Here is an 11,948-nt window from a genome sequence, read left to right as displayed (position 1 = left end):
AAGAGGTCAAAGGGCAGGGGGCAGCCAGGCACTTGCGTGGAGGGAGCTTGGTGGCAGCCCCAGGTCAGAGCGGCTGCTGGACCCAGGATGGGGCCCATAATCGTACCCCGTGCCATGGCACTGCCCACCTGCATGCTCAGGGGCTCTTCCCCACACCTAACCACAGCTGCCGCCACTTCTCTGTCACATTGCATGCCACCAGCAGCTTACTGCCGTGCTCCACGCTCTGCCGAGCAGACCCCTGCAAGCTGTTTGGTGCCTGGCTTTATGCGGCGAGGCTAGGACCTGTCACCGTGCTCTGCACCCCTCTGCCATCTCCCCATCCCCGCAGGGCAGGGCATACCCTGAGCAGCTTGGCTGGGCTGTGTGTCTCCCACTGCTCTCTCCTCTAGGCTTGGAGAGTGCAGAGATTTTTTTCCAAGATGCACTTGCCGACATCAAGCTGATACAGGACCAGCCCCGACTACATCATCCCAGCCAAGGCTTTGTCTAGCTGGGTCTTAAACACCTCCAAAGATGGAAATGCCACCACCTCTCTGGGGAGCCTGTTCCAGTGTTTCGCCACCCTCCTTGTGAGAAAGTGTTTCCTAATATCCAACCTCAACTTCCCTTGCTGCAGCTTGAGATGATTGCTCCTTCTGCCATCTGCCCCCACTGAGACCAGCCCAGCTCCATCCTCTTGGCAGCCCCCCTGCAGGGAGGTGAAGGCTGCTATTCAATCCCCCTCGGTCTGCTCTTCTGCAAACTATGTCCCAAGAGTCCAACTTGCCAAAAAGTCAGACTTCCCACGAGACAGCGGCCTGGGGCCTGGCTCCACGGCGTGGCTGGGCAGGCAGTGACCTGACTACTGTTCTTCCAAACAGGCCCCCCACGCTCAGATGACCCCAACCCATATCTGCACACTTGGTGGTGGTGCACACTCAGCTTGCACGTGTAGAAACAGGGATGAAGAAGGGAAGCAGGGTCATTTCCCAGGGGATGCACCAGCCTCTCAGCCACGACCACGTCTAGAGGTGTCTGAAGAGCAGGATTTGTGGAGAACTGGGATGAGCTTGGCCCTGGTGGTTTCTGATTTGCCCTACCAGGAGGAGGTCGTGTCGGCCTGTCTGGGGAGCAAAGCAAGCCCAGTGACAGTCGAGATGCACCAGTAAGATACGGGAGCAGCTGCGATGCCCTGAAATAGCGACACGCTGCAGGGTCTAGGACCCGGTGTTAAGTGCCGTCTCTTGTGCAAGGCGCCCATGGGATCTGCACTGACGAGGGACCTGCTGGCCTCGATGCCCCCTCCCCTCGCCCCAAGCCACTGCTTTGCACCTCCTGGGCCCCGGATGCTGCGTCTGGCAGAAGCTGGGCTTTCCTCGGTCACCCCTGGGGTCCTGCATCTGCTTCGCTCAACAGGAAAGGACGTGAGACAAAGAGCCATCGCCTCGCTGGGCTGGGCTGCAGCTGCTCCACGCCGCCAACATCCTGACCAGGACCCCTGTCCTTCCGCACCCCATGCCCATCTCATTCGAGGCTGCCCATGGCCCTATTAGCAGAGCTAAGAGCCAGGATGGGGCCTGTCTTGTAGCCAGGGCAGTGACACACAGGTGATGCTAAACCTGCCTTGCAGGTCCCCGTGCCTGTGGCCTGTTGTGAGATGGAGAAGGCTGGAAAGAGACGATCCCGCTAATGGATGTGCGGAAAGGAGCAGCTGCCGGTCCCTGCCTGGGGTCTCCGGGGGAATGGGCTAGGTCGGCTGCAGGCAGCACAGCCAAGAGCCAGGCAAGCACTGCTCCAGCTTCCCACGTACTGCCGGACCTGGTGTCTGCATGGCGGGGAGCAGCGGATGGCTCGATCTGGATGCATACCTGGATGCCCAGCTTGGATGTGCAATGCAGCAGAAGCCCAGAGCTCGCATGCAGCTCAACAGAGGTGAGCCACGTGTTCACCACCAAGGTTGTGCCACACGCTCACTGGTGACACTGGAAATAAACCGGAGAGAAAGCCAAGGGAATGGGAGGCCTGTCATCCCAGGGCTGGCGTGCGGGATGGCGGTCGACTGGCCACTGGTAGAATAAAAACTACAAAGCCGGTTTCACGTAGCTGGGACCATGAAACAACGCCGCACCGACCTGCCTGGGCCTCGGCAGATGCTATCGAGTAAAGTCTGAAGGAGGGAAAGCTGGGAGGAGATCGGCGTCGAGGACCCCCACGTCCACAGCCGAGTTTGACGGTCTCCAAAGTGCAGCACAAAAGTGAGCCGGCGCGAGAAGGGTTGGAGAGACTTGGAGGCATGCAGCGAAGGAAAGCCGGTCTGGAAACCATGCCCCGGCATGAGAGCAATGGCACGTTCAACGCTGCACGTGTGGCGTGGAGCTAGAGCTACTGCGTGCATTGCCGAGCCGGGCCATGATCGGGACATGTCATGCTCTGGACGGCACGAATGAATGGCGGAGATGTCTCCAGGTGGGAAATGGATAAAAAAAAGCAGGTGAAAAGCTGCTGAGAAATCACACCGGCTTGTGCATTGCCAAAGCTGGCTCCCAGCTCTCCCAATTACACGGCCTAGACCAGGAGTCGTGACTGCCACAATTGCCATAGGCATCCTCTGTATGCAAGGTCCTTTGGGTAAATGTGATATCTTTTGGGGTCAAACCAGCACTGTATTTGGAGTCAGGAAGGAAGTTTACCCCGTGGCCAGGCTGGTATGGACTAGGGGGGCTTGCCTTCCTCTGTAGTGGGGGCATAGCCCCTACCTGGGCTCTCTTCAGCATCTATTAACGACCCTTTATAGATGCAAGATGTTGGCTGGTTTCCTTGGGGCAGGGCCCGGTATGATGCCTAGTGCTGTGGCAGGGTCGACAGTCATTTGATGAAGAGTTTGGATGATGGTTTGTCTGGGCTGGTTTGGACAGGGCTGATCCTGCCTCCGGCAGGGGTTGGGCTAGCTGTCACCTCTGCCGGTCCCTTCCAGCCCCACATCTCCATGATTTCAAAGTACTCATCTTCGGCAATCTGAGAATATCCAGCCCAGCTCCTAACAATCTCTGAGTCGGAAAAGGATGATCAGGCAGACAAAAACTTTGGTGCCAACCTTTTTTTCACCAAGGATAATTCAACCCTGATTGTTAGACACAATGGACCTTCTTGGATGAAGAGGCATGGGGTGGTGGGGGAGAGCAGTTGGGTTTTCTTTTTCTTTTTCCTTTTCTTTTTTTTGTAAGTGAAGACTTTTATAGTCTTCTTGGTAACGTTTCCAGTATTATTATTTTTTTTTTAAACTAAGGAATAAAATGACAAAAAGTTTCCTAAGCAAAGCAAAACTGGGTCCAGGTAAAGTACTTCTGAAGGCATACAAGACTGACGTGTTTTATAAAGTCGTGTCTTTGATACGATCTCTTGAGAGCTGTTATGAGTGCCACGTGGCTGAAGAACCATTGCAGCCCTCGTTGTCTCTATTCAAGGGACCAAAGGAGGTCACGTCTAGTCCAACCCCTGCTCTGAGCAGGACCAGCCCCAACTACAGCATCCCAGATGAGGCTTTGTCGAGCTGGGTCTTCAACACCTCCAAGGATGGAGAGGTGGCAAGAGTGCTATGAGCAGATGCACATCTCGGCAATGTGCTCCGCTATGATTAGGAAGAAAAGACTCAATAGACATGGAAATCAAAGTCAATGTAGGTTTAGCACAGGTGGAGTGCAATGGACTTAACCCAAGGCTTTAAGATGACTGTTTTTTCTAGGGAAGGGAGAAGGCCGGTAGGTCTGGACTTCTGTGAAGTATTTGATGGAAACGCTTTGTTTAAACTGGAGTAGAGGAGGGTTATTTCAAGAGTTGAGCAAGTGTGATAAGGCAAGGTAGGGACGGCTTAAAAGGGAAGAGTCCCATAGGCAGCGCAGAAAGGAAAGCTATTGGATGGGCGTGAGCTAGCTGATGTTTCTGGAGGATCAGTCTTAAGATTAGCTTGACTTAATATCATAATTCTTTGCATATAACATGCACTTAAAAAACAAAAAAAAACAAAAAAGCTGCTGGAAATTGGAGCAGACATTATATCTGAGCAATGCAGTAAGAGCAGTGTGTGCCGGTAGCTGGCAAATATGAAAAGAAAACCTGCACGCAAGGTACCCCAGTAGGGTACCAATGCCCAGCACAATGATCAGGGATGCACCATCTTTTCCAGGAGACACCGGAGATCTTGATGGCAGATGCTGGCATTGCTTTTGCAAAGGGTTGACCTTGCCTAGATCCCGCCTTAAGGCAATAACCCTGGTCAGTCTTAGGAAGGGAAGATGAGTCCAGTGCTAGCGGCAGGCGCCATAAGTTAGTAACCAGCCGCCCCTTCCACTCCAGACATGGCTGCATTTTTGGAGGCAGGTGGACCTCTTCCAGTTGGCAAAGGGCTCCGTGAAAACTTCCCGGTGAATAAGTCTGCACAGATGCTGTGTTTCTTGCACCGCCAGAGACGGGCGCGCTGAAGCAAGTCCTATAGAAAACCCTATGGCGAAGGGACCCCTCCCAGCATCGAGCCTGGGCAGCAAAGAGAGCTTTTTCCAGGGTGGGGGGTTACAGGGACAGTTTCCAAGCTCTGTCCAAGATGCATTTGCAAGTGGCAACACCAGGCCATTAAGTCAATTAAAGCCAAAGCTCTCTGCAGCGAGAGCCGGGATAGGGGCCACATCTCTCCTCCCCACCCCCCGGCCCCCCCCAAGGTCCCAAGTCTGCTTTGTCAGACAGAAACTGTGACAGCGCGTCCAGGGCTTTTTCAGGCGAGCTCATTTCGTTCACGCTTGGGTGAGCCAGCCATTCTTGGCCCCCTCACATGACCGTGCAGGTGTGTATGGGAACCTCACACTGCAGGCCCTAATTAGTGGCATAGTGTGTGAGCCCCCGCTGGGCCTTTCACAGGCTTGGAGAGGCCAATGTGTTTGACAGCGCTGCACAAACTGACACATCGCACAATGGGCAGGTTGCATAAGCGAGAAAGCTGGTCACTTAGGGACTGTCGCAAAACTCTCAACAAAGTTCGGGCTTGCCGCTCCGGGGAGAAACCGTCCGGAGACGGGTCTCGGCGGCCCGCCTGAGCTTCACGCAGCTGGGCCCGCCAGGCCCAGCTCCTCCACAAGTGGTCAAGCACCTAAATCCCTTGGGGGACAGGCTCTCTGCTCCCTGGAGAGCAAGGGTTTAAGGTGGTAGGTGCTGAGAAATAGGCTTCGTTGTTGCCTGGGTGTCTCTACCTCTCCTTGCAGTGTTACGTAGGAGTGACTTGCCCAAGGTGGCCCAATGGGTCAGTGGCAAAGCTGGGAAGAGAAGACAGGCATGTGGTGCCCACCTGGCCACGAATCTGGGAGGTTAGCGGGAAATCTCCATGCAGAAGGGGTGGAAAACTAAAGGAGTTCAGCCTCAGTTTGGAGACAGGGACGCTTCATTTCCTGACACCGCCGGGGCATTCAGGTTGGCTTGTTTCTTGGGGGGCTAAGAGGTGACCGAACATGGAGAGCCAGAGCAGGGACTAGCGTGTTTGTGCCTCTTGGCTTGGAAACACTACCCCCAAGGGCTCAGAGCCCAGAAAGTGAATTTTAAAACACCCCTCCCCCCCAAACCCACAGCCTTTTATTATGCTTCCCTTATGCAAATGTGTTTGATTATAATTTAATGTAGAATATGCCATCATATTATAATAGCTGATGGGACTTATTTTATTATTCTTCACGAACAAAGTTCATGCTATGCCACCTGATTTCGTGATGTCTGAAGGCTTGGGACCGAGAAGGTTGAAACTCCGGGTGCGCATTTCGAGATGAGGTGCACAAACCTCCTCTGCGGTACTGAAAGCCGGCAGCTCCTTGAAGGCAGAAGGGCTTTTACAATCAAATCTAGGCCTTGTTTTTTGCTGTATCAGAATCACAGACAAGGAGGGTTGAAGGGACCTCGGGAGGTCACATCTAGTCCAGCCCCCTGCTCCAAGCAGCACCAGCCCCAACTACATCATCCCAGTCTACCCGGGTCTTCAAAACCTGCAAGGATGGAGATGCCACCACCTCTCTGGGTGACCCGGTCCAGTGTTTTACTACCCTCCTAGTGAGAAACCTGCCCAGGTGACCCCTTCCATGGGTGCAGAGATGTCCTGGGCTTTTTTGCAGGCGTGAGTCGACCTACAGTAGCAGGACATGGACATTAGTTTTCATGACTGGCGCTCTTTCCTTGCTTCTCGCCCTTTGCCTGCGCTGGTGGAGGGAGATGGGTTACTTTTACTTCCCGTTTATCCAAAGTTAAGCTTCCAACTTCTCTTCTTCAGGGTTACAAAGAGTTTAGACTATGGGTTGTATAGGATGGTTCGGATTGGGCCGATCTTGCTAGATGTGACCTCTGCCGGTCCCTTCCAGCCCCACTTCTCCGTGCTGCCTATGATTACCAGTGACCCCCGTCTTGGTTCCCATGGGAAACTTGACAGGTTTGGGGTTTTTTTGATGGTTATAAATGGAAATGAGGTGGGGGAAGGTGGATATCCTGTAAACGTCTTTGGCTTCACGGGCTGTCTGTAAACCCCTCGGGCCCAAACAACGAAACGAAGGTGGAGAGGCCGGAGGGATGCACAGGGACTGGGAGGTTGGAGATACAGCCCTATTGACCAAACTGGAAAGTCACTCAGCAGGTGCAGATGGGCAGGGCTAGAAAACCCAAATTTCCTGTGAGTATGGCCACGCCAACACTTTGCAATGGACTTTTCCCAAATTCACGAGCTCTATGAGAGCCCTTGAGCCAACATTTTGCAGGGGGCGTCTTCCAAGGGGTCGGGGGTCACATCACATCCATCCATGCAAGGCAATGGAGGGGCTTGGTGCAGAGAGGCCTTCCACCCCCACACCATTATGTGCATCCAGGGGCTCAAACGGTCTACCCCCATTGGTTGTCCTATTTCGACTACGTCAGCCATCCAATCGGGGGACAGAATCCAGGCTAGTGGGACTCCGGCAACCAATCACCTGCTTCGCGGACGCCCCGGCAGGCTGGAACGGGTTGGCGTCATCCATGGGTCGTGCGTCAAGTAGTTTGTAGCCGAGCCCTAAGCTGCCAGCAGCCGGCCCTACCCCCAGACGGAGCAGAGGACCCAACCTATAGAGATGCCAGGGGAAAGGGAGGGGGAGAGGACGGATGATTTGAAACAATTAGTGCTGTGATGTAGCCAGGGCCGGTTGTCCTCTTTGTCAGCTACTCCGCGGCTGCCCCAATGGGAGTTAATGGTGCATGATTGTCAGGGCTAATGGAGATCGCATGTGACAGGAGCTGTGAATTTGGGGATGGGTGTGTGGAAAAGCCAGGTTGAAAGACTTTCTTTTTCCGCCCCCCCTTCCCCTTCCCCTCCCTTCGCTCAGCAGCTTTTCTTCCTCTACCTTGCCCCTCTCCCCGCACACCCCCGCCCCGGGACCGGGCAGCCCACCCACCCCGCGGCTTCTTGGAGGAGTTCAAGGCTTTTCTTTCTAACAGCTCAATCTCTTCATTAGTTGACGGGGTGTTTTCCGGTAGTGGGAGTTTCTCTCCCGTCTCTCGCTCTCTCTGTCGCTCCTTTTATTTCCTACTCTTCGCCTCTCTTTCCATTTCCTTCTCGGGCACTCTTGGCCTTCTCTCTCTGTCTCATTTCCAAGCCTTTCTGCATGGAGGTTGTCACCAGGGGCTTCACCTGGCTTATGAGCTTTGTGTCGGGTGTGCTACAACGTGCATCAAGGTGAAGAAGCCCATGCACCGCTGCAGGCTCATGAGGTTCAGCAAGGACAAGTGCACTTGGGGGGAACAATCCCCTGCACGGTGCAGGCTGGGGGTGACGGGCTGGGCAGCAGCGATGCAGAAAAGGACCTGGGGTGACGGGGGACAAGAAGCTGAACAGGAGCCAGCAGTGTGCCCTGGGTGCCAGGAAGGCGACCGGCATCTGGGCTGCATTGATGGGAGCATTGCAGCAGATGCAGGGCAGTGATTCTTCCCCTCTATTCAGCACTGGGGAGGCCGCATCTGGAGTCTGGTGTCCAGCTGTGGGCACCCCACTACAAAAAGGATGTGGTCACATTGGAGAGAGTCCGGTGGAGAGCAATGAAAATGGTTGTGGGGCTGGGGGACATGACTTGTGGAGAAAGGCTGATGGAAATGGGCTGATTTAGTCTGCAGAAGAGAAGACCGAGGGGGATTGAATAGCAGCCTTCACCTCCCCGCAGGGGGGCTGCACAGAGGAAGGAGCTGGGCTGGTCTCAGTGGGGGGCAGATGACAGAAGGAGCAATGGGCTCACGCTGCAGCAAGGGAAGTTGAGGTTAAAGATAAAGAAAAGCCTCTCCCGAGGTGGGTGGTGAAGCATTGAAACAGGCTCCCCAGAGAGGTGGTGCAGTCTCCATCCTTGGAGGTTTGAAGACCCAGGTAGACAAAGCCTTGTCTGGGATGATGTAGTTGGGGCTGGTCCTGCTTGGAGCAGGGGGTTGCACTAGATGTGACTTCCAGCGCTCCGTTCCGACCCTATGAAACTATGAAACTAATTTTCTATGATTCTGAGGAGATGCTATTTGTTCAGCAAACCTGGGTCTCCAGATGTCCTGACAAAGAGCAAAAAAGGCAGCCCCAGTCTCGAAGAGGTCACTGGCTAAAACTGACATCTTGTGCCAGCAGAGAAGGCCAAGGAGAGGGCAGGGCATGTGAAGGAAGGGAGCGAGACATAGCTAGAGACCAGTCGATAAGCTGTCCCCATTCAGGAGCTGAAAGTTTCTGCTTGTGGTCATTCTCCAACAGTCAAAAGGAGCTGGGGAAAGAGATGTGGTTGGCATGATAAGGGAACAACCACGAGAAGTTCAGGGAAGACTTGGGATGGGGAATGGGCAATTGTTGCATCCTCTGAAGGTCCATGTTTGAGCTGTCCTATCTGCACAGCCCAGACATGCCTCCCTCTCTGCATTTGTCTCCTGCTCCGGGTTGTCATCAGTCATCACATCACCGCCCATCATTCTGAACCCCCAAATTGTCTACTGCTCCTTGGTTTTTCATGCATTTTTCTCCCACGCTATCCAGAAGCACAAAACACCCTTCTGGAATCAGTCCTAGAAGCCCCTTCTCCTTCCTTCATATCCTATACCCAACACCCACATCTCCATCCATCCATTCATCCATCCCCAGAACATGCATGCATGCACCCATCCATCCATCCATCTACCCATGCATCTGCCAGAACATGAATCCATCCATCCATCCATCCCCAAAACATGCATGCATGCATGCATGCATCCACCTTTTGTACAATGGCCCCATAAGGTCTTGCTCCTTTGCTTGGGGTCAGCCAGATCACTTCCTTGGAGATCAGGAGGGAATCTGACCCCAGAATCCCATCGGCATGTGGGGGAATTTGCCTTCCCCTGTAGCAGGTGACGTAGCATCTGCCTGGGATTTTCCTGTCCTAGCAAGTGAAAGGGCGTTCGCTGTTTCAGGCGCTGGGTCTGGGAGCAGTGTATGAGGGTTTGTCCTTGAAGTTTCCAAAACCAGGCTGGACAAACCCTTGTCTGGGGCGGTGCCCTGATGCTTATGGGATGCTAAAGAGGAAGTCTCCAGGGCAATGCCCCATCATGCTACTCCAGTCCTGCTGGAGAGGGGCAGTGGCCTGCATGGGGGCCAGTTGCACCTTTAGGTCCCTTGCATTTGCCATGTTAAATCACAACTGCTGCTGAATCGATGGGTGGCTGTGGGGGTGGCTTCTGTGGGCATCCCGGTGATCTGCTGGGGCTCAGGGCTACTTCAGGGGAAGAGGAGGATGGAGGTCTCGGGGGCATCTGGCATGGGCGATGGGGGCTGGGTCTCTCTACCTTAATACTTCTCCTCCTCCACCTTTGGTCTGTCTGCACATTAGTGCAGGGCCTGCACTTGTGTATGTGTGTGTATGCATGTGTTGTGTGTGTGTGCATGCACATATGTATTTTATGTATGTGTGCATGTATGTTTTGTGTGTGTGCGTGTGCATATATGTGTATTTGGTACGTGTGTATTAGTGTGTGCACGCATGTGTGTATAAGTGCATTTGGTGGGTGCGTGTGCACGTGTGTTTTTGTGTGTATGTGTGTATTTGTGTTTCTGTGTGCATGTGTAGATGTGTGTATTTGTGTGCATGTGTATGTATATGTGCATTTGGTGTGTGTGTGCATGTGTGTGGTGTGTTTTGTGTGCATGTGTATTTTCTATGTGTATGCATGCACAAGTGTGTGTATGTGTGCATTTGTGTTTCTGTGTGCATGTGTATTTGTGTGTGTGCACATGTGCAGATGTGTGTATTTGTGCGCATGTGTATGTATATGTGTAATTGGTGTGTGTGCATGCGCGTGGTGTGTTTTGTGTGCATGTGTATTTGTGTGTGTGCACATGGGCATATGTGTGTGTTTGTGCGCATGTGTATGTATATGTGTAATTGGTGTGTGTGCATGCGCGTGGTGTGTTTTGTGTGCATGTGTATTTTCTATGTGTATTCATGCACATGTGTGTGCGTGTGCGTGTGCAGCAGCTGGCGTGCAGAAGCACAGCCATGGCCAGATGCCTTTGGCACTTCTGCCACCCAGGTGCAAACCCCACTGCAGCTGCTGCCGTGGTTCCCTGGCTCTGCCCCCCCCGCCCCGGGCTGTGGCACCCCCCAGTAGGGTTCGGGCTGGATAGGATTGGAAGCTCCTCGGAGCAGGACTCGTTTCCTCCATGGCTGGGCCAAGGGCACCCCGCTCCCTGACGGAGGCTGGGGGCTGCAGTCCCACAGAGAGCCCAGGCTGGCAGCAGCAGCAAAGACCCAGCTGAAGTGAGAGCGTGTGGAGGCTGGGAGAGGTGCAATAAACCCAGAGCAACTGCTTTGCAAGAGGGGAAATTATTCTGGTGTCAGGGAGTTCATCTGACCCCTTAGATGCAGGTGTGCCTCAGTTTCCCCATTTGGAAATAGCCCTTACCTATCCCTAAAGGGGGTCTGGCATATAAATGCTTGCAGCAGCTGGCAAAGGCTTGGCTCTGACAGTGCCTGGGATAGAAGTGTGTGTGTCCAAGGGAGAGGAGAACGAAAGCGCACCCGGGTTTGGAGAAGCAGGGAGGGATGGGGCGTCTGTGCTACCTGGAGGACCGCATGAGCTGGGAACTGCTGCATCCCAGCCTCATATCCCCTGGCAGCTTTTCAGTGGTGGGCATGGGGCAGGCTCTGCTTTGCAAAGCAGCTGTGTTCAAGCACAAGGTGCCCATGGCAGGAGACTTCCCCCAGGAGAGGCCCAGACCTGGAGCTTGCATGGGTCGGGAGGGAGCTGGCACCAGACAGCTGCAAACAGGACCCGCTGCATCGCGTGGGTGGTTTCTGAACAGCCGGGGCTGGCCAGGAAAGGAGAGGGGAGAAGAAAAGGCCTGAACAAAACCTCCCGGGGGAAGGGAAGCGGCCGGAGCTGCAAAGAGCACGTGTGAGCAAGCAGCGAGGGAAAGAAAGGGAAGAATGGTCACTTGGGGAATAAAGGAGACAAAGGAGGGGGCTGGTGCCCGCGTCAAGCACCCCCCAGGCTGCAGGATGGGAGGCCGGTGGCTGGGCAGGGCGTGAGGTCCTTGGGGAAAGGAGAGACAGCTATTTGGGGGGGATGATGGCCCAGGAGAGTGGAAGTGGGGGGTGAGCCCAGTTAGGGGAAGAACAGGGCGACAGGACTGGGGGCAGGACCCTTGGATTGGGAAGGCTGGTTCTGTGACCGCAGGCAAGACCCTGGCTCATCGCGGTCAGCCCGGGATGGACGTACAGCTAAGCTGTTTTGGGAGGGGGCTTGCGGTACCCCCGTAAAGCCCTGTGGTACCTAGTCCGGCTGTCCACTCCTATCCCGGCACCGTGGGACCCTCCAACACGTATGAAGCAAAGGTGCTGCTGTGGCCTCCGTAGAGAGCAACATGCAGGAGGCAGGTGAAACCGGCCCAGAATCGGCACCGAGTCTGCAGCTGCCACGAG

At 54.4% G+C, this 11,948-nt stretch overlaps 1 protein-coding gene across 1 annotated transcript in view; it reads left to right on the top strand.

Moving 5' to 3' along the window:
* ATP6V1B1 (ATPase H+ transporting V1 subunit B1) overlaps positions 1-11,948 on the top strand; it is a 56,555-nt gene that overhangs the window by 5,576 nt on the left and 39,031 nt on the right. The window lies entirely within an intron of this gene.

Source organism: Alligator sinensis, unplaced genomic scaffold, assembly GCF_000455745.1.
Source record: "Alligator sinensis unplaced genomic scaffold, ASM45574v1 scaffold1408_1, whole genome shotgun sequence".
Lineage (NCBI taxonomy): Eukaryota > Metazoa > Chordata > Crocodylia > Alligatoridae > Alligator > Alligator sinensis.
This window is presented reverse-complemented; position numbering and strand designations above follow the sequence as displayed.